Source organism: Oryzias melastigma, linkage group LG13, assembly GCF_002922805.2.
Source record: "Oryzias melastigma strain HK-1 linkage group LG13, ASM292280v2, whole genome shotgun sequence".
In the NCBI taxonomy this organism is placed as follows: Eukaryota; Metazoa; Chordata; class Actinopteri; order Beloniformes; family Adrianichthyidae; genus Oryzias; species Oryzias melastigma.
Window position 1 is genome coordinate 2,537,732 of NC_050524.1, and position 27,473 is coordinate 2,565,204.

The 27,473-nt window shown below is 39.4% G+C and overlaps 1 protein-coding gene across 1 annotated transcript in view; it reads right to left on the reverse strand.

The window, feature by feature from the left end:
* The window catches only part of LOC112149520 (sodium/calcium exchanger 2), a 132,099-nt gene that overhangs the window by 74,503 nt on the left and 30,123 nt on the right, over positions 1–27,473 (reverse strand). The window contains exon 2 of the mRNA XM_024277256.2: positions 1,099–1,137. The gene's annotated coding sequence lies outside the window, so the exon portion shown is untranslated. The remainder of the gene's footprint in view (positions 1–1,098; positions 1,138–27,473) is intronic.

The window sequence follows — 27,473 nt, forward strand, 5'->3', positions numbered from 1 at the left end:
TTATTTTATGAAGATTTAATAAATTGTTTTTTTAATTCTTTATCTTCCAGAAAAAGGTTTGCAAATACAAGTTTCTCGCTTAAAACAATTACACAAATGATCCATTCTCTGTCATTTTCTTGTCTTTTTCACGAACACACAGAACTTCAGCAAGAAAAGGGTTCAACGGCTCACAATGAACACACACACCATAAAAAAAATCAGTAATAGTAAACACAGCTTTTCTGAGAGAGATAGAAGAAGTGATCTCTTCCATCAGATATATATATTTTACAACATTTATCCAGTCTGAGACTGTGGGGAGCCCGGACAGAAGCCAGCGTCTTTTTATGGCTTTTTTAGCAACTGATGTAAAATCTGTGAATAAATGTCTATTTATTTGTTGGTGTGGATTGTCAAAATGGTTGAAAAAGATAGTAGAAGATTGAAAATGTACATTTATCTTAAGTATTTCGACTGTTTTTGCATTAAAATCAGCCCAGAGTGGCTGAATTGTTGGGTAATCCCGAAGGATATGCCGATAATCCTCTTCCTCAACCCCCCAGCGTCTCCAGCAGTTCACTTTATCTGCACCAAAACCTACATTTTACTTCAGGGTGATTAAAAATATTATCAGTTTAACTCCTGCCAGGTACAGTATGTGAGATTCCCAAATATTTAACCAATCATTGATATTTGAAATCACTGAGACGTGTGTTGACTCCAAAATTATGTTCCAAATAATTGAATATATGTGAAAAAGTCTGAGTTTTCTAACAGACATTCAGCCAAAATCTTTAAGTGGATCCTGTTCTGTAAGATTTACTCTAATTTTTAAATTGTGAACACGATTAATGTGATTCCAGTAGATTCTGAAACGGTTGAAAAGCTACAGTACGTTAAAGATATTGTGTTTAAGTATCACTAACAATGCCTCAGGTGTTAAAGGGTTAAAATACTAACTTTGTGAATTGAAAATATTTCAAAGTAAAGAATTCTTTCTAAAGTTTTTTTTTTCTATGTTCTAAAGTTTTCCTCTCCCGGAGATGTTTCAAGCAAAGCCCAAAAAACTTTAAAATCAATATGTGGATTTTGATGTTTATAAATATGAAGACTTACCTGGTCCACGATCATGGAGTTTCTGGAGGTTCAGGTCTCCTGAAAGGAAAAGAACACGTTCGATTAAAATCTGTTTTTAGTGCAGCTAATCAATCCGAACACAAACAGGAAACAATCAAATAATTTAATTAATCATGAAACACAAAAAGTATAATCAACAACTCTTTAAAATAATTTGTTATTTGTGCACAACAATGTCGCCCGTCTATAAACTGATATATTTCTAAAAGAAGTCATAAAAAATGTCAAAAATCAGGACAGAAGTCCACAAAAGGTTCCTGATCTCAGATCAGCTGAACTCCAGAGAGAAAAAAACTGTTGGTGGATATTTTCAAAACAAAAGGTCTTTATTCTGAGGAGGAAATGTTGGTTCATAAACTTATGGAATAAAGTTGAAGCTGTTTGCAGAGAGAAATAACTTTTCTATTAGTTTTTGATCATTTATACTTTAGCAAATCTCATGTTAGTTCAGATTTTATCACTTTTGAGGAAAACTGTTTTTTATTACCAAATTGGGTTTTGGAGTATAAAACCTGAACAGAATTAAATAGTTCTTTAAAATCAAACTGATATAGAACTTTGGACATCCTGCCCTGCCCCCCAGGTCCCCCTGCTCCACAGGGCACCTGTCTGGGCCCACCTGAGGTTTGAACCTCTCTCAATGACTCATCAGAAAACTGCCTCCAAGGATTAAGGACAAATTAGATTTGAATTTAACTCTTTGGCATCAAATCAACTTGCACGTCTGAAGAAAAAACGGCGATCACCTCCTAACAAACACCATTCCTGTTCCGAACTCGGAGCAGGACAGCTGTTCGCGGATCGGACCATGAGCCAGTAGATATTGACTGGAGAATGAGATGTGGAGGTCATCCAAGCATAGAAGTAACCTCAAACATTCCATGGCGAGAACGTAAGATCCATTTTATGAAGTTTTAAGCCATAATCCCAAAGAAAATCTGTGGATCTGAAGGGTCCAAACATTAACCACAAAATCATCTGATCCCTGCAAAGAAGATTGGAGGAAAACTTGGGAGTTCTTGTTCTTTCTAGCAAAGGTTTCACCTTCAAGTCCGTTGTGTTTTTGTGTGGGGGTCAAATACTTATTTCACTTGTTAGAAACTCATTCCCATCATTTTTAGACCAATTCTCAAAGAGTTCCCAGTGATCTTTTTGTCATATTTATTCTGAAAACCTGTTGTTTTCTAGTACATAGTTTCTCCAGAGCAGCAGAAGATTTTTTTTAGAAATTCACCTCTGCAGGTGTGGAATACCCCGCCCCACTTCCCATCACCCATCAGTTCACACAACCCCAACTGATCAATATCGTTTCTATCCAGCCATACAGTTTAGATCCAGATTCCATTCAGACAAGGAAAACAAAGACGTTCATGGACCTATTTGTCTACAAGTGGATGCATCAGAATGGGGCGCAGCAGGGAGCTTGTGACCCCGCCCACCGTATTTTCTATGATCTTTTTCCAAAACCGTTTGTGTCTGCTCCTGATTCAGAACCATTTGAGTAAACAAATACTCAGAAATGCAAATTAAGCTTTATATATGGGAAAAACGATACAAGAACATGTTAAAAACACAATTTCTTAAAGTTTTGGCATAATCTCAATAAGGAAGATCTACCTCATCCCTTCTTCACCAGAAGCTCCTGTTGCCCTCATTCCCACTCTCCATTGTTTCCTCCAAATCTCCACCTTTACCAGCAGATCATTGCTGCTTCCCTTCTTCTCATGAGTTGATGGTCCTCCATCCTTTTCTCCTCTCTGACATTCGCCTGCTATCGGATGGAGCAACTTCTGAACTTAAGTCTGGTCTGCTTTTCTGTTGACACTTACAGATCAATTTTAGTCTTCAATAAATCTCACGTATGTCCATTTATATCTCCCCTTATTCAAACTAAAATGAATTTAGTTTCTGTTGTTGTTAAAATAGTTTTTCTGTCTGTCACTGTTAAATAAACCTTCAGAACAATGATTGACTGATCATTTCTTTGTCAGGGGGAAAATGTGCTTTTCCATTCTCTGAATATTTAAAGTTTTTGAGCTCCGACCTTTAGACGCCGAGCATTTCTCTTTTAATGGCACTAAAGCAAGAGCTCATAATGTTCTAAACAAAAGTGAAAGACGTTGATCAACTTTCCCGCCTGTAGCTAACGAAGATGAGGCCTGAAGCCTTAGAGAGTTCTCCTCAGACCTCGTGCTCCTCAACCTTTCAAACTAAACTGTGGCTCCAGCAGCGAGGACGCACCTCCAGCCAAGCCGCTTTGCAAATAAAGGATCATTTGCACAACCTGTCAGAGTGAATTTACACACCGGCAGCGAAAGCTTTAGAAAATGTGGGAATGGAAACGCTTCCCAGTGTCAAGCTTTCTGCTGCAGCAAATTTAGCAAAGTCTTCTGTTTTGTCTGACGTGCAGCAGATATTAATGAAGGTTTCACCACAGCATCGATTATTGATCAGCTGCTGATGCAATCCTTCTTTAGATGGTTCCTCCATGAAGCTGCTGGACACAAAAGATGGTTTTTGACAAACTGAACCAGCAGCTGCAGAGAACATGGAAAGTCTGACCGTCTCACTGTCTGTATGCTCTCTCCTACAGTCTATAAAAGTTGGAAATGTGAGGAGCACAACAGTTTTCCAGGCTATAAAAACTGGATTTGGTGAACCAAAGTTGGATGACTTTGCTGCCATTTCTTTTAAACAAAGAAATATCCCTTTTTCAGAGTCTGTCAGTATAGCTGTCCTGTCTGACAGAGCAGACATTTACAGGACACCTTTGCTCAAAGAATGGAAGTTAAAGATGTTCAGGACACAAATGAGAGCTGGAAGATGATGGTGACGCATTGTGTGAACCAGAGAGTTTAAAGTCCCTTTATGACAATCTTTTTTTTATTTTAAAAAACGTTCTCAGTAGTGTTTTAAATATGATTATGACATTTTTAACCAAAATCCCACAACCTAAATGTCTTAAAAATACATTTTTCATGTTGATCTGAAGCCTCTGTTTCCAAAATCTCCTCTGAGGGGGCGTGGCTTTTGGAGCCCCACCCCTGATCCTCTCTGTCTGATTATGATAGCTCGGGTCTCACTAGCAGGAATCTTCATAAAAACTTCCATCAATCTGGGTAATGTCCAGCCGTATGGTTCTGATCCGGATCTCAGCTGGACGAGGAAGTGAAGATCTTCATGGACAGAACTTCCTCCAAAATCCTGATTCTTTCTCCTTCCAGTTCACCAAAGACTCTTTTAGCTAATTCTCCAATGTTTATTGACTGTGATCAATACATTCAATCATTGGTTTCTCAGAGTTCTTGATAAAATAATCAAAGCTAACATCAAAATGCTCTTTCATTGATTTACAATCCTTTCCAACTGCGGTCAAATGAGCCGCCGTTCACATTTCCGTGGTCACATCAAGAAGCTCCGTGGAGTCTGGTGGAGATTTTCCAGCGTTCTCAGTCCTGCTACCGTAAGTATTGGATGAAACTCACACCAAAAATCCAGTGATGCTGATTTGACCACAGAAATGTGAACGGCGGCTCATTTGACTGCAGTCAATGTGAAGATACCATCTTCTCTTCTCCAGAACCTGAACTAGACACTAGGAACAGATGAGGGTTTAGTGCATGTGCAGCAGAGCTGTTGATGGAAAGAAGATCATTCATTCAAACAGAGTCTGTCCAAGACAGTTTGACAGATTTAAAAGGAGAAATACTCGGAAATGCAAAAACAAAATGATTTCTTATTATATTTTTTCTCTTTCATTAGAAAAATGCCATGAATACGTGTTAAAAACTAAAAAAATGGGATTTTCATCAGAGGGGAGTTTGAGGTGGAGTTTGTACTGCACCCTTCTTGTTTGCTGTGGTGATGGACAGATGAGGTTAGACAGGAATCTCTGGACCATCATGTTTGAGGACATTGTGGTAAGTAGTGAAAGCAGGAAGCAGGTGGAGGAACATTTAGAGAGGTAGATGTTTGCTCTAGAAAGGAGAAGAATGAAGATAAGCTGCAGAAAGAATGTGTGAATGAGAGAAACTAACAGTGAGAAGAAATAGAATATAAGTTCTAAAGATTGAGTTCAGGGGGGAAAGGTTTGTGCATACGGGTTAGAGCAGGTGGAGGAAGGTTTCAGGTATGATGTGTGACCAAATAAAGAAAAAGTGTAGAAGACTGCGGTGAGAACAACCCGAGACTCTGATGCAGAGATGAAGATGTTGAGGTTTTGTTTGGAAAATCTATAAAGAAATGACATTAAATATCAAATTTCAGCAGCTTCCCCCAAAATTTCCCAATATCTTGGTTGGGTTCATCCAGGTGTAGAAATACCTAAAACACTTCAAAGAGAATTTCTCTAAAGTTGTGTGAACGTTACACAACCTGCTCGAGTCTCTGCAGTCTTTCAGGTGTCTGGTGTGTTGGCCGCACATGTATGCATGTTTGACGCTCAGTAAAAACCACTTCCTTCCTCTAGATTAAAGCGCCCTGCTTGTTTTCTTAAGAGCACCGAAGAGCTGGCTCCGATTTTAAGCTGCTGTCATGTTCGGGGTTTGTCCTCGTTACTGGAGCTCCCAGTGAAACACCATAATTAACGAGCGTATTTGTCAAAACCAAAGACTTTCCAGTCGACTGCCTTAGAAAACATTTATTATGAGGCGACTGTGAGCATTTTCCCCACAGATTAAAGCTTTTAAGGTTCTACGAACATAATGGGCAACAATTACTTAGCCTTGATTTAGTTTCAGTTTCAAAGAATTAAAGACCCACTCCAGTGAACTCAAACTTTATTTATTTGTATAGCACCTTTCATTCGAATGAAACAAAGCACTTGAAAAAAGTTAAAACTGTTTTAAAACGTGTCCTTGTGGCATTTTTCTCATGATAATGGAGGATGTATATAAAGACAATTAATGCTAAAATTGCATTTCTGAGTTTTTCTTTATTCAAAAAACGAGAATAAGGAGCTGAAAAATGATTGTTTATAAAAACCTTATTTGTGACAGAACATGAGCTGGGCGGAGCTACAAGCTCCATGCTCCGCCCCTTTCTGATGCATCCACTTGCAGACAAATAGATCCATGAACGTCTTTGTTTTCCTGGATCTGGAATCTGGATCAGAACAAATTTTTGTTGCCCCGCTGATGTTAGGTTGGAGGTGTGAGGGGCTGTAAGCTGGAGGGAGAGAGATTTCCTTTCAGGCAAACTCTGCTCTGATTTAGAGCAAAGGATATAAAACTCAGCAGTAAATAAAGGCGGTTTGACCTCCTTCCAAAACTCATCAAACTTGGCACTCTGGCTCAATTATCTCATTTTGTAAGTGAAAAACTATGAATTTCTCCTGATTACAGCATCGCCTTTGCTCTCTTCCTGAACTGCTGAGCCAAAAAATCACAGAAAAGTTTCGACAAACCGCTGTGCAGTTGATCAGATTGAGGTCGGAAGCAACATTTCCTCGTTGATGCTTTTCAACTGGTTCTTGAAACGCCTTGAATTGACAGGAGGAAGTGAAGTTCCCTAATTAATCTCCCAATTCTCCTCTTATTATATCTATTTTTATGTCAGAAAAAAGGGAAAACTTCAAGAAAGAAAAGATGAAAGAGAAGTCAGAGCGTGTCTTTGTTCTCTCCAAAACTGCCTCTCCGGTTCGGATGAGCCACAAACAGACCGGCCCACTTCAACACAACAAACAATACCCGTCCTCTCGGGCAGCAAAGAAGACAAACAAGAGATGCTGCACACACACAACCACACACACCTCCACAGAAATACACAAAGAGGACGTCAATAAAGTGGAACCTGGCAGCCAAGCTCTCTAATAGAAGAATGTTTACAGACCAGAGCGGGACTCATATTAAACTTGAAGTGATTTATTTTTCCTGTCCTCCTCTACAGCCGTCCAGACGCACAACCGCTCCGTTTACACAACCTTCCTGCTGTCGGACAAAAGCCTATAAGTGTGAGCGAGTCTGTTCAGCGTGGAGGACAGCCGAGCAGAGCTGAGGCTTCTGGGCTGCAGAGCTGCAAATATCTTCAGAAGTGAACGAAATGCAACATGGTGGGAAACTGATCTCTTTTTAATGAGTCTTTACATGTCGAGCATCTTTAATGCTTTTCAAAATAAAAGTTGTTACAAGCTAATAAATTAATAAAAACTTGATTTTTTTGTGGAATATTTACAAAAATGTACCAACTCAAGAACAGAAAAAATGATAAGAACTCCAAAGCAATGTTGTCATGGTAACTGCCCAAAATAAGGGTAAAATGCCCCACAAAGAGGAAACTTTTCTATAAAGTCTTGAAAGTTTTTGCTCAATGACGACATGAAAAAAGTTTATCATAAAACCAGGATTCTGTAAGTAAATCAGTAAAGTTTATTTATTTAGCACTTCACAAAGTGCTTTACATTAAAGGATAAACAAGAAATAAAACACATAATTTTACAGTCCTGTCCATGGGAACAGCGCCACCTTCAGTCAAAGTGAAAACACATTTTAGACAGTTTTAAAGTCGCACTCCGATTATCTTTTGATCTATTTCCAAATCTCCCAGAAGTCTTTAAATTATGATGATGCAGTCTTTAGACAAAAACCTGTGTTGTTTTCTAGGACATAGTTTCTGCAGAGCGGCAGGAGTTCTTTGGAAATTCACCTCTGAGTTGTGGGTGAAACTCTTGGTGCAGAGCAACCCCGCCCCCCTTCCCCTCTCCGTTGCTGGGAGCTCAGAGCAGGGAGCCAGCGTCCTTTTTTCATGCAGCTTTTTTTTGACTGCTCCTGATTCACAATTTGATTAAAGAAATACTCAGAAATGCTTTTTAAAGCTTAATTTAATATTTACATGGTTTTAATACACCATGCTTCAAAAGATTCTCTGTTTCTGTCACCGACAGCAAAGTAAGGATGATCACCTGTAATATAAACCATAACATTAAGACCCACTGATGAAAATTGCTTTTTTTAAATTTTACTCACAAATGAAAAGAAAATTCAGCTTCAATTTGCATTTCTGAGTATTAATCAAAATCATTGAAAAAATTCTGTCAGAAAAACATGGTAGTAGTGACAAAGAAAGCACGCTGGGCGGGGCCACAAGCTTCATGCTCCGCCCCTTTCTGATGCATCAAAACTGTACGGCCGGATCGCTCTGATCCCTTTTTGTGGTCCTGCTCATGTCAGTGTGAGGGGCTGTAAGCTAGAGGGAGAGAGTGTCAACAGAGAGCTCTCAGTTATGGGTGATGGAAAGAGGGGTGTTGTTGCTCCACACCAACAGTCCCGCCCACAACCTAGAGGTGAATTTCAAATGAACTCCTGCCGCTCTGCAGAAACTATGTTCAGATTTTTTAGATTTTGCCTAAAAACTGCATATTTATAGTTAAAAGACCAGTGGAAACGTGATCGGAGTGGAACTTTAATACTCTGGTCACAATCGGTTGAAGGGAAAACAGAACGATTAGCTTTTCCTGGATCTATAAAAATCTCTGCACATATTTATTGGACCAAACCTTGAAGAAACCCTCATGATTCCTTCCCTTCATGAAGGATGACAGGTCTGCTTTTGTTTTAAACACCTGCTGCTTGGTGATGATGAAAGGTCAACGCCGGCCGTGACAGGAGAGCAGGTGAGGCAGCATGGCTGCAGGTGAAAACCCGTTTGGGACTTTGAATGATGTTTGCAGCTTTAATGAAATATTGTTTTTTTTCCTAAGGTGACAGCAAACCTCGATTCAACTTGACAGCATCACATTCTGCAGAAAATCCAACGGAGAGTTTGAAGCTCGCGGTGGGACCTTAAATGTCATCATAATGATGTGTGTTGTTACATTTGTTTTAGGTCATTAAAATGTGGCGTTTGCGCACATTTCTGTGGTGATGCAAACGCCATCTATGCGGGACTCATTAAATTATATTGCTGCTCCTGTCATTCAGGAATCCATTAAGACCTGCAGGTTCAGTGCTCATGCATGCAGGTGGGACCTGCAGAGAAACAGGTTCTGTGGGAGTTCTGTCTCCACCAGACACCTTAACGAGTCCGTCCACCCTCCATCCTCTCAAATTATCCATCATCTCAAATTAATGCAGACAGTTTGTGAAATTCTGGAATTTTAGGGAGAATCTGAAGAGAAAGAGACTTCATATTTGAGGCCACACACATATATTTTCACAGCATGTGAGGTTCTGGAAAAGGTGACGGCGGGAGCCGAGTAGGATGATCCGTTACGGCCTAAAAACCTGGTTTCTGTCACTGTGTTCCTTCACATAAAAGTCCAACTGCAGGAGTGGTTTGGAAACACACAGCAGGACAGCAAACATCAGGATGTCTGCACAAACACAAGACAGGACCGCCTGGAGCCGGGCCAGAACCCACAGAATTTGGTTCAGAGACGCTCTGAAATGACAGATCCAAAAGCTGCAGGTCTGTCATGAACTCAGACCTGAAGATTGTTCTGTTCCCATCTTAAAAACACAAAGAGCTGACCCAGACGGAGAAAAGAAACATCCACTCTGCAACATTTCATCTTAACAGCATCTTCAGACTCACATTAGTTTTCAACCAAAGGGATGACTTAAAGGCTTAAGACAAAAATGAGAAAAACTAAAAACTCTTAAAAGTCAGTCAGAATTTCTAGATGATTCACTGCAGATTTTAAATAAATCCAGATTATTGAACAGGACAGTATTTAGAACATAAAGGTTCTAAGATGTGTGTCTTTTAAAAGTTTCCTCACAAGACAATTTAGGAAACACTAATTTTTGATAAATTCAAATTCAGTTGTAGATTCATTTAATTTATTACCAGCACTAATGTATAAAAAATTCCCCCAAAAATTTAAGTCAGATTGAGAAACATCACCATCCTTAATGCTCCTTTATTTCCAATATCACATTTAATTTAATAACTGTATTTTATTATTTTGTCTTTTAGTTTTTCATGAGTAATCTAATATGTTTTAATGTTGTAAAGATTTTGATTTTACATTTTGTAAAAGTGTCTGTACTTTACAAAATCAACTGTTGGAGCTTATAAGTGTATTATACTGTTCATTCCTCACGATTAACAATCTCAAAGAGATATTTTGATCCATTCACACATTTCTGAGTAATCCTCTAAAAACCCCTCAGGACCAGCCCCTCCCATACCCACGAAAACATGGAGATGTCACTTTGTGACATCACAAAGTGAGAACCGCCCCTTTCAGGAGAGTCTGCTCAGCCAGCTCCGCCCCCAGACTAACACAAGCGAGCGACGAATTAGAAGAACTGGTTTAAATGTGGATTATTGAGCAAAGATAGAAAGGCGCGTGTCTCCAGGAAAACGATTCATATAAGAGAGAAAAGGATCTTTGATACGGAGACAGTGCTGATCAGAACCTGATTCAATGTTCTCATCATTTCAATAAATCCTAAAGTGTTCATCTTCTTTTGTCTGCATTTTGTGACTGAACTTCACCCTAAATGAATCTATTACACATCACCATTCTCTCTGTGAATGCGGGGCCACTGAAAGAAGACACACAATATTCACATCCATGTTTGTAAAAATCTGCATGTTTGTTTTCATCGGTCAAATGCAAGTACACTGTCGAAGCTCTAGGCTCTAGGATGAGGTCATGAAATGGGCGGAACCCTCAAAGAGCGAAAGGCGGAGCCTCAGAGATCGAGTCGAGGAAAAGAGTTCACAGAAATCACTATTTCATAAATAATTAGCTTTTTTAGAGTTTCAAAGGTCAAATATGATCACATATATGGATATAAATTACTTTGAAAGACAAAATAAAATCATGACCTCCCTCTGTTGTAATGCAAAGTGAAATATGACGCCTGAAGTAAAGAATGAAAAGTCAGTCTTTGACTTTGTGTTGATCATTTTCTGAACTCGACAGACGCCGTTTCGATGCTTAATGCATTTGATCCGGATCCTCCTTCAGCTTTTGGTCATCGAGTCGCTGCAGCCGGAGATAACAGAAAAGGCCGACTCAGCATAAGAAAAAGGCACATTTGTCATCCTTGTATCAGATATTTTAATTTTCCACCTGAGACTCACAGGGGCAAAACTTTCAAGGTGCCTTTAACGTCTGGTCCTTCATGTTTAAATTTCTGCTTGATTCTTTTGTTTGAATTAAAACTAAAAACCTTTTAGGTTGAGCAGAATCTTAATTTTAAGCTTTTGTTTTGTACCGGCCTAAAATAGCCATTAAATATGAGCTGATGATGATAAAACATGAGAATATTTGAGTTCATTCAGTCTCTCAATAGAACATAATTATCCGTCGTCTCTGAACAAACAGGAAGTCTGTGTAATGAGGCTTCAGCTGGCCACGGCTTTCTAAAGATGAAGCATCTGCTGAAGCACGCCGGCTCCGCTTCACTGCTGGAAATGAGTATTGATTTACCGATCTGAGGCTCGGCCTCGTTCATGTTCGCTCGCAGAACCACACGGGGAGGCAGCAGCCTCGAACGACCACTCGGGATGCTTTAGGTGAAGCAGCAGACCATTAGGATGAAACACGATGGATTAGGGCTGAAAGGGGCTTTGGACGACCTTGGCCACGCCTCCTGCAGCGTGTTTGCAGCGCGGGTCGCTGCTAAAGAACACGTTTGGCTCAACAGTTTCAGTGACACGTTTCAGTCCAAAAACTGCTGTGTCATGTTTTGACTTGAACAAGGAAGAAAACTGAAGCGTGGGATCGAGGTTAACGTGTTCAGCATTTCCAAATGTGGTCAGTCTAACAAAGCAGAGGAGATTCCTCATGCTTAGACTGCCCGGGCTGAAAGGGCTCGACCGGAGAAAAGGTTACACAGGATTACAGTGGTAGAATGTGGTCACCTGAGAGAATTAATGGAAGAAAAAATATCAAAGTTCTCCAAGAGGTTCCAACAAATGTGAAAAAATAACTTTATCTATTTAGCAACTTTAAAAAAAGTCATTGATTTAATTTTTCAGAAGGAAGTTGACTAAAGCAGCAAAGCTCATGTTTCAGTAAACAAAAACACATGAAATAAAGTACTTAAGTATTTGTTTAAAGCTCTGAATTCCATTAAATATCATGAAACCAAACTGTGAGTCTGAATACTCAATAAACATCCAGATGGTTGATTTTTATGCAAAACATATTTTAGTTGTGAATATTTCTTAACTTAAAGATCAAACATAGAAGAGTAAAAGTACTCAGACAAAAGATTTTGAGTGAGTATTGTTTTAGTATTTGTACAGGATTACGTCTTACATTTTTGTAGGTCAAACAACATATACTGGGATTGTTACTGAACAACCAAACTTGCTTTTTTCCTCACAATAACAGCATCTACTATCACATTGTTTTGATGTTTCTTGTGGTATTGAGATAGTAGATGTCGTTATCATAAGATAATAAATTCTATTATGTCGTAATAATGAAGAAAATACTTTTTTCATTTTTTAACAATCAAAGGAAATGTCAAACAAAAGAAGAACCGATCAATTTATAATTGATTACTTTAATCATGGTCTAAATCATGTGGAGATTGAGCGGATCAATAACGTCTGAATCCAGGAATGTCAAAGTCATTTTGGTTCAGAATTCAACCCGTCTGATCTGAGGTGGGCAGACTAGTAATATCAAAATAATGTTTGGTTCACTTGTTATCTTTAGCTTTATTTATGTTTTGTTCATTGTTCCTGGAAACCTCGACACTCCACGTCAATCTTTCTTCTTTTTGATGACATTTTGGTAATTATGGTGACCATTTTACATTAACTTAACAGCCGTAAGGCTGGCAGAACTGCTTCTCACCACGACATGATGTTCATTTCTGGATTTCTTGTCATTTTACATTTCCTTTGCTAGTGGCGGAATTGCAGAATTTCTTGAAATAACCATAACTCGCCACATGAATGGGGTAGAAACTTGCTTTTTTCCCCTCAACATCCTTACATTTTGTTACTCTTCACAACTGGGCCAAATTAAACACATTGCCGTATGTTTGACACCCCGGTCCAAATCAGTCCTCGTCATTTGAGGAGACGGTTGGCCCGGTTACGGCTGCAGTTCAGTGACTGCAGTTGTTTAGTCTATTGTTTATCGCTTTACATTTGATTGAATATATCAATATGGAGCGATATCTCTGCATAGAGAGCGAGCTGTTCCTGAGGACATCCTCCTGTGTTTACAAGCAGATGATCACCAATAAAAATCCATTCTCCAGTTCAAAGGAGAAACTCTATCTCGTGGTCTCGTTATCAAGAGAAAAAAACATGTTTTCTGTTTTTACAAGAAAACCGCAAACAAATTTAATAAAAAAGGCAGGATTAACCTGGTTCCCGTAGATCAATTAAAGATTCTTGTCTTTTTTTTCCCAATATTGACACCTTCAGGCAGAGACAAATGTCAGACATGAGATCAGAAAAAGCTCAAACTGAAAGAGACAAACAGAAACAAGAAGATTCTGAACCTCAAAGAGAGAAAAACAGAGAATCACACTCAGGAACTGCGAAGTGAGGAACAATAATGGACACAGACAGAGCGCTAAAAAGAACAAATCGCTCCGATAAATCTCTCAGGCTTTAAAAAAAGAGGAAGAGAGGAGGCGGAGCAAAGGAGATGGAAACGTGACTGAAGAAGTAGAGGAACACGCAGCAGACGAGAACGTCCTGCAGAGGAACAGAGCGTCTGTCGGACAGAACGTTCTGAGGAGGCGGATCCATCCGGGTTCAGATCTTCGGGTTTTAATCCATTCTGAGTTCCGTTTCTAAGATAATGAGAAAACTAAATTGTGGTTGTCATACTCGGAGCATGCTCGGGAAGGCTTCATGTCGTCAACACATCTATCTAAATATGAAAAATCGCTGCAACATTTTGTAAAAAAAACTAATGAAAAGAGATTTAATAGACAGAGTCAATATAGAAAACATTGTCTGCACAGACTAATAACTGTAAACACTTTCTGAGAGGAAATGCTGATCTACTTTTGGTTTGATTTTAGATTCTACTTTGAACAGAAATCCTGCAGATTTTTTACCAGGACAGAAACAAACATCCAGTTAAAATCTTTTGAATTCTCTCAGTGAACAACACCTAAACATGAGACGATTTCTAAACTTCTGATTTGTGTTTCTTTGTTTTCACAGCGACTTTTCTCCTTTAGAATCTGCTGGAGTGATCCTGTTAATGGTAAAAATTTACAGTTAATCAAAGAGCATGGAGCTCCGCTGTTAAAGGGTTAAATAATTATAAATGTCTAACAGCCAAAGCAGCTACAGAAAATCCAAAACTTTTTTGTCTTTAAAGCTAAATTTTCAAACAGAAGCTTGAAGTTCTCAGACAGAACCTCTAATCCTTCCTTCCTTCCCCTGAGATGAACTCTGAGGTAAAATTCGGGTGCGAAGTCGCTCGGTTCGTCTCTTCCAGGTGGTCACTCGGCTGGTGGCGTGTTCACCAGGATGTTGTTTCTCCGTTCAGAGTTCACCTCACAGTTACAGGTCACGGCACACAACAGACGCAAAGAAAATTCATCGCCAGCAAGTCAAGCAAGCCTGCCTTTTTACTGAGTCAGCGCTTTCACACACAGCATTCATAATTCAGGCTGTTCTGCATTTTGTTCAAGCAGAATTTAGATTTCTGTAGGTTTGGAGATGAAAGAGAGAAAAAGTGTCACATTAAGCAAATATAGCTGAGGATGTAAATTAACTGCCAGCTTTAAGTTTCCATGTTTGTGCTTAGAAGCGTATTACTTACATATCTTAAAAACAAGGAACATAAAAAAAATGTTGTGTTTATTTTATATCATAACAGAGTAAAGAAAAAAAAAGAATCAGAAGCTCGTTATTCCAGAGTTGTGTTCTGTTGTAACCACTAGGTGTCAATCTAAGTCAGACGGAAAGAGAAGAAGAAGAAGAAGTTTTGCTTGACCCCGTGAACTATATAAGCTAGACTCGCTATGCTAGCTTGTTCCATATGTAAAGTTGGACGCCATATTGGGAAGGACGAGATGCCCGTTTCCTGCCTGTTAGCATGGCTAAACCAAACATAGTGTGTGAGTACTCAGACCTACATGCTAACACACAACCAGACGATATAAAGGACAATGTCCAGCAGTCATGTCAGTGCAGACATTCCCCGCTCCCTTTCCTGTGATAATGACCACCTCAGGGTGTTGATGATCCAATGAGCTGCAGACTTTGGGGGTAGGAGTAGCAACCCATTCTAAATGAGTTCCGTTTGCCACCTGCACCCCTCATTTACCACAACCAGCGGATTATTTCCAGCTTAGAGTTAAACCTCCGTCAGGTTTTTGGTCAGACATAACTGGGCGGCTAATTGTTTTAATTTTCTCTCGTTTGTCTGAACCACAATGACAGTGACCCCTCATCATTATTCTACTGCCACACCATTTAAACACCTTTTATTAATTATTTGTATTTAAATAAAAAACTAAAGTGATTATTTTTCATAGCTCAGACTGACTTCCTGCATTACGTTTTTCTGGATTTCCTGAGTGGAGCGCCGGCCTGCAGGTTAGTTTCATCTGCTCAGCAGATCCCAGCAGACTTATGGTGTACATACATGTGCACGTCATCTCCAGGACCAAAAATACAGTTTGTTTGTCTTAACCTGGAGGTTGTTAGTGCAATCAGTGATGTTCTCCAGCCATGTTCTCATTAGTGCTGCCGCGGTGCACCTGAAGAAGACTCGGTACCGGAGGAGCAGATTCAGGTGTTACAGGAACGGTGCTGAGGATGGAAGAAAAACGAATAGAGTGATTGGAACAGGAAACAGAAGGACGTGCTTGAGAATCTGCACAGGGACTCAACAAAACCCTCCACCAGGGAGCAGATGTCTCCTGAAATCCCATCTGACACAGAGGACACAGAGTTTTTCAAATCCTGTCTGCAAATCACTTCAGTGACAGAAGTCCTGTCGTTTCCTGGCTTTGCTGTGTAAAGAATTCCATCTCTGAAGTCTCAGGCATCCGTGAACATCCTCCATCATCAGCTCATCCTATCACAGGATTCAGATCTTCAGAGCAAATAGAAGATTGATGGGAGACGTTTGAGAGGCTTCTGGAGTAACTGCTGATGGGAATTCAGGTTATTCGTGTGCTCCCATGAAGAAAAATGATTGAGGATGAAGGTGTCAGCTGGTATCTCCAACACCAAACCAGGCACCCCCCCCCCCTTCAGAGGCAAGAAGGGCAGGAGCATCTAAGAGGGGATCATAGCTGTTAAAGGGAGTCTTTTGATCATCTTCTGATCTATTTTCAAAGCGTCTTTTAATAGGATTTTTAAACTACAGTGAAAACCTGAATAGTTTTCTAGGACATAGTTTCTGCAGAGCGACAGGGGATCAATAGATGTTTGTTTCTGAGTTGTGGGCGGAAGTGTTTACGCCGAGAAACCCCGCCCCTTTTCCCCGCCCCTTTGCCCTCCTCATTGCTTGGAGCACCTTAGTTTCTACATTACATCAATTCCTTTTTTGTTTGTTCCTGTTTCACAAATTAGTGATGAGAGGATCAATACTAAAATATCATAATGTACACACCCGTACATCACCAATTTGGTAATTGACTACTTAATTAAAGTATCAATTACTTTTTAAAAAATGTGAAAATAAAATTCATTTCTACATATTTTTGGTTTTTGGCTCCAATATTTGTTGCTGAACCCCCCAGACCACAGAATATTCACCTGCTCCATCAGTCACATGACCAGAGGAGGTTTTCCTTAGCAACAGCCTGAGCAGAGGAAGTTAGAATGCCTTTGTGCATTTAACTTGTTACCTGGCCAGTTTTTGATGGTATTTCCTTTTAGGAAAATCAATGATATGCTTGAGAGAGAAAAAAAATACCCAACAAGAAATTACAAATAGTTGGTATCTGTAATTGGTATTCAATATTTTATGCAAAAAGTAATTAAAAATTAATTGGAAATGCAACTTTGAGCTGAATTTTCTTTAGAAATGTCCTCCATCATCAGAAAAAAGCCACAAGAACATGTAAAAAAAAAGCACCAAAAACAGCATTTTCATTTTCGACACATCAGATTACCACACAAAAATCTTCAACCTCCTGGGCGTCAGTAAAAAAGGAACTTAAAATCCCTTTGATGATTAGAACTAACACAAAGCTGCTTGACTGAACAGCAAAACTCATCAAATCTAGATTTCCTGATGAACAGAATCTTGAGATGAACGTCTCTGAGCTGATGTTCGACAAAGATCCATAAATGGTTTTTTAATGCACATTTATGCTTAAGCTGCTGTTTAAGTTTAAATTATTGATTAGATTTCTGCAGGTTTAAAGTGAAACATGTCAAAGTTGATCATATTTGTCTGCAAACGTTGTTGTTTTGATGATCAAACTGGTGTCAGGAATGGCTGCATGTCCCAAACAAACACGTTTATGAAAAGTTTCTGTTGCAGAGAAGCTCACTTGTTGCAGATGCAGAGTGTAATATTTGATGCAGCAGAATCACAAGTGCTCAGCAGAAAGCAAACGCAGGCGGGGGACTCAACAACAAACAAGAGGCTGGCAGGCATCTCTGCAAACAAAGTTCTGGAACAGAGAAAAGAATCTGGCAGAAGGAACTACAAACCCATCAGAACGTGAAGAGAAAAGGAATCAACAGGAATGAGCAACAGCTGATGGAAATCAACCGAACGCAGGTGTGAAATGAACAAACACACAAAAACACCAGCAAACACGACTGAAGTGAACAGGGAACACGGAGCGAAGCTCATCAAACAGAGAATCCAGAAAACCAAAAAAGTCAAATCAACAAGCATTTCTGTTTGTGCTTTGGTTCATTCTTTCTTTTATCTCTGTAATAAACAATCTTCTGTTCCTGCTTTCGCTCTTTTACATGAACTCTGTTTCATCTGGTTCTAGTTCACTGTCAAGACAAAGATCCTGCAGATCCATCTGACGTTTTTACAAAAAATCAATTAGATAGTCTTATTAAAACTAGATTTTTGTAGTAAATAGCAAATTTTCCTGTTAATTTGGATGATAATTAATTAATCATCTTTTGATCCCTTATAAAAGCGTTGCTAGTGGGCTTTTAATTATGATTATGATCTGTTAAACCAAAATTAAAAAAAATCTGTTGTTTTCTTGGACATAGTTTCTGCAGAGCAGCAGGAGTTCATATCTGAGTTGTGGGCGGGGCCTATTTGTGCAGTCCCACTAGCTTACAGCCCCTCCCACCCCAAACAGATGTTACCGGAGCAACAAAAACCGGGATCAAAGCTATCCATCTGTATGGTTTAGATCCAGATTCCAGCTCAGACGAGGAAAACAAAGACGTTCATGGATCTGTGTCTGCATCAGAATGGGGCGGAGCAAGGGGAGCCATGGGTCCCACCAGCGTATTTTCTACATCACAATTTTTCAACCTGCATTTTTTTCATCTGCCCCTGATTCTCAACATCTTGACGAAATACTCAGAAATGCAAATTTAAGCAGAATTTTCTTTATATATGTTCTCTATCATAAATGCCTCAAACCAAAAATCCCAGCTTTCATCAGAGTGGATGTTAAAGAAACCTTAATGAGCGCTCCAAAGTGAGTTTGATTGGTAAAAGTCTGTGTTGTCTCACCTCCAAACCCCTCAGGGCTTCAGGAATCCTCAGCAGTGACTGTTTGAACAGCAGATTTGACATCAACGCGTGCAGCTCAGCCGTGGGCAGCTGTCATGTTTCTGAGGGCTGAGCTGATTGCTGCTGAGTGACTCACTCCGACTCCACCAACGTTAATGAGGAGAAGCGCTGCAGTTGAAGCTTCATCCAAGCTTTAGGTTTCCAATTTAGAGTCAGAAGTCTCAGCGGGGCGTCGCCTCCTCAACCTGAGTGGCTTTAGCTGCACCGTTCAGCATATCGCCACAGCAACCCCATAAGGGATGGTGATGCAACCAGAACGTGGCTCGGCCTCACAAACACCGCAGCGGCACCGGGATCCACTCGTGCACTTCCAGCTTGTTGTGTAGATGAATTATGCACATGTAGTGATTCAGTTTGAGAGAGCTGGTGTGTACACACTCTGCAGCACTTAGAAGTACATCAAGAAGAGAAGGAGCCTCTGCTTTTATGTAAGACAAAGTCCCGAGAACAGCTTTTTTACTGGATTCAAAACATATAATCAAATGAGGAAATAAAGTTATAAAAAAGTGGAATAACCTTTACAGTCCTGCAGCCTGTCTGAGGTGTTCCTCATGGGTCTGACCGCGGTTCAGGGCTGTTCTCGGGTTTGATTCTCGGAAGGGTTTTTTTTCTCTGCTATGCAAATGAAGCTCTTAATTCATCGCAGTGAAAACAGAACATCTATAAATATCCTGGTTAGGGGACGAGCTCCACTGACTCCACATGAAAAAAAACACACATGATCTAATGTGAATCAAAACAACACGAATAACTGAACCTAAAACGCTGCAGGCTGAGCATCAAACAGTGGAACGGAGAAACTGGAAACGTGTTTTATGTGAAACTCTGCATGTCTGCGGTACTCTACAATAGAAGAAGTTTACACATAAGAGGAATTTGATTTAGAATTCTATTTGCAGAAAAACAAAAACAAAACTTCTTATTTCCCAATCTTTAGTTAACATATTGAAGTGACAAAAGTTACATTTTAAGTCATTTTTGGGCATCATTTGACTCTGTTTTACATACAAATTTTAAACCCAATCTAGTCTTATTCAAAGATAAATTCATCTGGATTTCCAAAGTGACGTTCAAGCCAAAAACTGCGAAACGACTGGCTGATGGATTTGGGATAATTTACATTTGAGGTTAAGGTTGAAACCATACAAAATAGACGGCACAAAAACTAAGAAAAAAACGTCCAACAGCCTCAGTTTTTGCTGATAATATTCACTGAAATTACTTTGTCTGCGTGTGGTTCAAAAATTATATTAAAAAAATCCAACGTCTTTAAAGTTTTTTAAATCATTTAAACTAAATCACCTCTTTGTACCACTAACATAATTAAAACTGCCAATGAATTCATATAAACCTTAACCAAATGCTTTTCTCACATTTACAGAATTTGCAAAGACAAGAATCAAAAAATAAGTTTAAAGACAAGAATATTAGTCCTCCTTAAAGATTTTAAAGTTTTTAAAAGCTTTAATACGTTTTTTCCCATTTTTGTGACTGATTAATTTCAGAATATTGAGGTGATTGTCCACCAAGTATCTTTTAAGGCTAAGAAATGAGGTTTTTATTGCTCCATGTACATGAAAAAAGAATTTGGCTAAAATCAAGAGATTTCTGATTGTCAAATGTTGTTTATTGTTTATCCAAATATGATATCTTCTCCTTTAGGGCCTGGTGCAAAAATGATTCGCTTGATGACCAATGTTGGAGTTCATCTCAAGAAGTATGAGTTTAAATTCTCTAGAAGGAGACATAATTGTAAGTATTTTAAATGTCCTTCTTTTGTCTTAAGGCTTAAGGGGTAATACAGTTTTTAACTTCTGCCTAAGGAAATAATTGAATAGTCGAGTTTTTATTTGGCCGAAGTGGAAAGATTTCATTGGTGATATGCAGCCACATTAGTCTGGTAGAATAAGATTTGTCTTTTAAGTCTATTCCAACTGTTTGAAATCTGCCGTGGTGCTCATCTTCTATGTTATTTCCTGTTTCCTTGAGCTGTGATTGGTTCATGTCTGTGAGCAGAAAGTGGCGCTGCTGAGCTCAAGTCATCCTTCCCACCATCCAGCTAACCACATGCAGTTAAAAGTCTGGTAAAAGCCAAGGAGAAGTGCTTTAACTTTTTACTGCTTAAATTCTGGAGCCAGATCAGGTCTTGACTGTATATAAGAACTGGACTGAGAGAGTGTGACATCACTCATAGAAAACGGTTTCCTTAGGCTCCAATCAAATGGAGTCAATTCAGCTGCCATTTTTTCTCAATGCGAACGCCACCATGTTGGAACCAGATGACGTCAGTGAGCACTGATTGGTCGTGGTTTCTTTGGTAACCACTCTAGCCAATTAGAAGTGAGCTTGTAGGAAGACCACACCCCTTACACTTGAAAGTGGACTATTCGAAACCTTTTAATCAAACGTTTTGAGCGTCGGACGTGGGGGCCGGTAGGCTCCTCCTACTTTTATTGAGGCATTTGATTGGTCAGTTAATAACTTGAATATCTTGCATGAGGATTATCAAAAACATGTGAAGAAAAGAATCAGAATGTTTATTACAGCAAGTACTTCCTGTTTAGAACGCCATGGGGGGAGGGGTCCTTCACTCCAGTTCTCACATACTGTCAATGGATCAGGCATTAGGTGTCTTGCTCGAAAATGCTATTTAAAAATGTTTGTTATTTAAGTGTCACCGGTGAAATCTGCAGTGTTTAAGGTTTAAAGCCTAATCTGAAAGAAGTTTGTCGTTTAAGTCTGATTTTACAAATATAAAGTTACAACACTGTAAATAACAGCAGGTTTGTCCGTCTGCAGTCTGTCCAACAGTAACATGGGGCTTAAAAACATCAGTTTTGATTTGATATTTCAAACCATATGGGTGTAATTTTATTTAATTTATACGAATTAAATCAACGACACTTTATTTAGTTTTGATTAACATGCATGTTTTAAAGCCTCAAATTAAACACGACATTCATAACATTTACATAGTTCATAATAAGCTCCAATAATTTTCCGGGACTGGAAACATTCTTATCTCCAACGACGACTCCATCAGCTAAACTGAATTACTTACACGTCGTCGCTCATCTTTGACGTGAACTGTAGACATGATGTAAGCAAACCAGAACCTCCTGCTTCCTTATCCCCCCCTCCTGCAGTGAACGTCTTGGACTTTGTTTACTGCTGATAAAGCAGAGCTGCAGGAGCAGCAGACCAGACCGGAGTCAGCGCAAAAACGACAGCGAATAATGGAGCGGTAATATTTCCTGACAGGCTTTACTCCACAGTTAATGAAGAGATGGATGCACGGATAAATCACCGAAAAGGCTGCAGAATAAGCAGATAGAAGCAAAGAAAATGAATTAGCTCAGTAACACTCAGGCCTTCAGGCGGATCCCTGAAACAGCAGGATAACTGACCCAGAGGTCCATCACCTCTGCACACCAAAATGCATTTTAGTCTCCAATTTATCTTATGTTTAATATAATCTGCTCCATTAAATAAATTGCACGTATCTCACCTGATGCTCATTGGCTGCTGGAGTTAATTAAACCATGAATCAATTCTCCGTCTGAGCTGCAGCCTGATGGATCTGAATCCGAATGAACTTTACAAAATGGGACCATTTCTGCTCTACATGATGCAATGCACTGCATTCTAACTAAGACAATAGGAGGTCTTCCATTTATTTGTCTAATAGTGAAAAATGAAAAGGTTCTGCACAAACATTGCAAAATAAATGTTCAAAAACAGAAATCGTGTTTGGGAAAATATTGTTTACTAGAGATGTGCAAAAATCCCAAAAAGTCACAGTTTTCACCACAAATTTAAAAATGATTTCTTAGGCATCACTAACCATAAACATTCTGCTCAATTGCTTTCTTTAGAAATTAATCAAAAACAAAACAGCAAAAAGGGATGTGTTTTATGGAGCTAAATTGGGGCCAACATTATTTAAAACCCAAATAAAAGAAATGCAAAATTTTATGCAACTCTAAAATAAACTTAATTATTTTTAGCTTCAATGTTCTATTTTTTAGGTTTCAAAACTCAAAATTTCAATTTCAAAACTTTTTTTCAGTCTTAACTTTTTGTTCACTTTCAACTCCGTTTTTTCATTTTCGAATTAGAAAATCTTAAAATCAAAAACAAAAAAAACAGTTGAAAGTGAAAAAAACTTTTGAAATAAATTTTTTTTTTTTGAAAGCTATGAAAAAAGAACATTGAAGCTGAAAATAATTAAGTTTATATTAGAATAGCAAAAAGTTTCAGACATTTTAATTTTTTTGTCAAACACCAATAATTTTTTTATTGTTTTATTTGGGTTTCAAATAATAATGGCCCCAATTTAGCTAAATAGTATTTTAGCTTTCCCTGAAACCCTTTCATATGTGCAGACATTCAGTGTAATGTCACATGTTTTTCAATTTCATGTTAAATATTTCTGGGACCTTCAAAACTTGTTTTGGAAACTAAAAAATACTAAAAGGAAAAATAAAATAGTAAACTCTCAAACCCCGACATTCCCTGCCTGCTTCCCGGGAGAATACCTGCAGCAGCCGACAGCTCCGTCTGGAGACCTGCAGTTCCTCTGGAGGCGAAGCCGCTCTGACAGCAGCAAACCTCCAGATGATGAGGTGAAAAACATCCAGGTCAGGATTTTATTAAGCATAATCATTCCTGAAAATATATACTGTATATAAAGTTTTTAGAAACTTAAATGTTCACTTTCTACCAACACTTACTGGTTTACTTTCTATTGTGTTTCCTGTTTGGTCGACCTGCAGCAGCTGATCTGTGATATAAGATCTGTGTCAACGATTATTTTATTATTATGTCAGGAACTTCAACATGTTGATACAGTAATATGAAATAGTTATTTTGTGGTCACCATTGTGCTCCATTAGTATAAAGCAGTCAATCAAACCACAAATACTGCTAAACTCACATCTTGAAGATGTAAAGTTCTCTGTTCTGTTCCTGCAGCTTTTCGTCAAACTGTTAGCGTGGCGTCTTTGTTTACTTGACTCATCTGGATTATTAAATCACCAGAGCTCATAAGATGTGGCATCCATATAAATCTGCACATCTCTAAACTCAATAATGCAAACACGTTGCTTTAGAGATGCTGGAGGAGACGTGGTGGGTTTGAATACATCACAGGATCTGCTAAGATGACCCACGATGTCACAGCTTTACTAACACTTCCACAAGTCCAGCGGACCCAAATGAGGCTGACAAATGTCACACCTGTCTGTGGTTCGGTTATCACGCTCAGGAGTTAATGAGAGACTGAAGACCTGGAAAAACTGAGCAGTGAAGGAAATGTTTTCTGAAACTAGATCTGGAAATAAAGCAATACAGAAAACTGAGTTTTTGATTTAGTAGAACTCGTCATTCAAGGAGACCATCCAAGGCTCTTTACAGAAACGAGAAGATTCACAGCATGCAAGAAATTTAAACAATTTAATTAAAAATAATTAAGAATGTGTGAAGTGAAAAAGTTGAAAAAAAGACCTGTTCCTGTAGACTTTAGCTTTTCTTTTTCTATTATATTTTTATGTAGAAATTTCTCAAATTTAGATTGTGAGTTTTATCCTGAGATTTTTAATCTTGACATGCTGCTCATTTCCTTAAAGACAGAAACATCCATCCATCCATCCATCCATCCATCCATCCATCCATCTTCTTCCTCTCATCCAGGGGCACCAGTCTAATCAAAGATGCCCAGACTTCCCTCTCCCTGGCCACTTCCTCCAACTCCTCTGGGGGGGGACCCCGAGGTGTTCAGGCCAGCCGAGAGACTAAAGCCAATCTGAATTCTTCCCCCACCCCTACGGCTTCTGCCTACCCCTACATTTAGCCCTCTAAATGGAGAGTTATAGAAAAAATTATGTCTACAAATTCAGACGTTACTCCCACTCGATGACGTCATCAATAGTCATCTACGTTAGCACAGAGCTGTTGGTGCTCAGAAATACAAAACATTAGTTTTATAACTCTAGAAAAGTCATACTAAAACAAAAAGAAGATTAGCCCTTAAGAGAACTATTTTGTTCACCCCACCCACACCAAATCCCCTAACAATTTCTGGGGTAGGGAGAAGTCCTTAGGCGTAGGGAAAGGATTTGGATTCGGCCGTAGTCTCTCCAGCGTGTCCTACGTCTTCCCCGGGGACATGCTTGGAACACCTCTCCAGGGAGGAATCAGATGCCCGAGCCACCTCAACTGGCTCCTCTGGATGTGGAGGAGAAGCGGCTCTACCCCGATCTCTCTCCGGGTGATCGAGCTTCTCACCTTATCTCTAAGGGAGCGCCCAGCCACCCTCCAGAGGAAACTCATTTCAGCCGTTTGTAGTCAAGATCTCGTTCTTTCAATCATGACCCAGAGTTCATGATCATAGGTGAGTACTGGAACAAATATCGACCGGTAAATTGAGAGTTTTGCTTTCTGGTTCTGCTCTCTTTTCACCACAACGGACCAGTACAGCAACCGCATAACGGCGGACGCCGCTCCAATCCGCCTGTCAATCTCACTTATGAACAGGAGCCCAAGATATTTAAACTCCTCCACCTGAGGCAGGAGCATTCCACCCACCCAGAGAGGGCAGAGAACCATAGTTTTAGACTTAGCGGTGCTGACACTCATACCAACTGCAAACCGCTCCAATACATGCTGGAGGTTCTGGCTCGATGAAGCCAACAGGACAACATCATCTGCAAAGAGCATAGATGAAATCCTGTGGTCCCAAAACCAGATCCCCTCCGGCCCCCAGCTGCACCTAGAAATTCTGTCCACAAAGACTATGACCAGAACCAGTGATAAAGGGCAGCCAGAGTCCAACAACACCAGGAACAGGTCTGACTTACTGCCGGCTATGTGAACCAAGCTCCTGCTCCGGTCATACAGAGACCGGACAGCCCTCAGTAAGACCGTCCTCTTCAAAAAAGCCCCCTAAAGATGGAGTAGACAGAAATATGTCTATCTGTCAAGATCTTAAAGGATCATCAGAACACATATCCTTCATGTAACCCAGTAGCAAAGACAGAAAACACAAAGAACACAAGAAAACCACAAAAAATCCCAACGTGCCTTGAAAGCAAAGACGATGAGTTCAGCAGACAGAAGCGTGGAGAGTCCTCCGTTTGCTCACAGAGATAACACTTCCCGGTTGGTTTCTGCCTTATCAGCCTTTACAGCTGTATCGTTATTAGCAGGAGCTAAAAAGCCACCGTGGGCGAGAGCAACCCTCAGACACAAACACTCCTAATTTAATGAAACCAGCTACAGACCGTCACCACTCTGGAGGAGCCGTGTGGAAGGGCCCAAACAAATGAGAGTAATGACAGGATTAACAGCAGATTTAACATCACTTTGCTTTGGTTTAAACACAGCGTGGTTTGTTTGGCATTTCTAAAGCTCCATTTGAAGAAGCAGAGGAGCCCAGCCAGGCGGCGGCGGCGGCTCCAAAAGCCCATCATGCTCTCAGAAAACTGCACTTAGAAGATGCCAACAATCATTTGGGACGTCTGTCCAGAACAAACAGTTTCTGTGGGTTTTCAGGGGATAACTGACGGCCCATTACTTACCAACCGTTTTCCTCTGAACAGATCTAATGAAATGGGATTACAGCTCACTGGATAAGATCAACAGGTAATCTAATCTCACGGTCGCTTCAAGCAGGTGTGAAGTTTTTCCGTCTCGATGGTTATTTTTCCTCCAATTCATTTTGTGTGTTTTTGTTGTTTTAACCTGCTGTTCTTCCAGAGACTGGATTTAATTCACAACAGTTAACATGCAAATGTGCAACACCTGGGGTATTAGATTAAACTCATTTAATTATAAGGAAAACTGCGCATGAATTCATCTTTAAAACATGAGACGGCTCATTAATCTTGTCACAGGAGAAATATTCCTGTTTTTGTACACCCTGCGTGTATTGTTGCATGAAAGTTAGCAGATTAGTTAAAAAATAATAATTATAGATGGAAGAAGGCAATAAAGGAGTAAAGTTTATATTGAACTTATATATAAGTAGGGAATAATGCCCTTCCAGGTGTCTATTATCAGAGATTGATGAACGACGCCTCCGCGTCGTTCATCAATCTCTGATAATAGACACCTGGAAGGGCATTATTCTGCTTATATCATTGTGAAATTCAAAATAAATAAGTATTCAATCAGTTCTGGACTTTTGCTTTGTTTACCCGGGTTCCCTTTTCCCAAGTGTAGCCTTAATTTGGGCATCTGGGACCGGCCCTTTTGGGGAGGGGTACTGTGAGGATTCAGTGCTCAGGTTTTGTGATGCTTTTGTCATGTTCTGTTTTCCCTGTCAGTCCCGTCAAGTTCAGGTTAATCATCAACAGTTGTTTTCATTGAGTTAATCAACCTCGGAGTATTTAAGAGTCTGGTTTTCAGATCTCTATGGGTTTTGTTGTTTATCTTGTTCATGTTTATTTATCAAATTAAGTTTCTGTTACCAAACCGTAAACCATCAGTTATTGACAAGATCAACAAACTATTTATTTCCTTAGTTAATAAAACACAGTAATTTATAAACACATATTTACTCTGAATCAAGCTATAAGGTAAACAAACATAAAAGACAAACTGTTTAAAGTTAAAGTCCACTTTGGTGTTGATGGTCAAAAGTGACTGAGATCCGTCCATCTCAGACATTTGAGGAACAGAGATCTTTCCTACTGTCTTTGTTTTTATAAAGTCTGGAAAAACGTCTTTCAGAAAT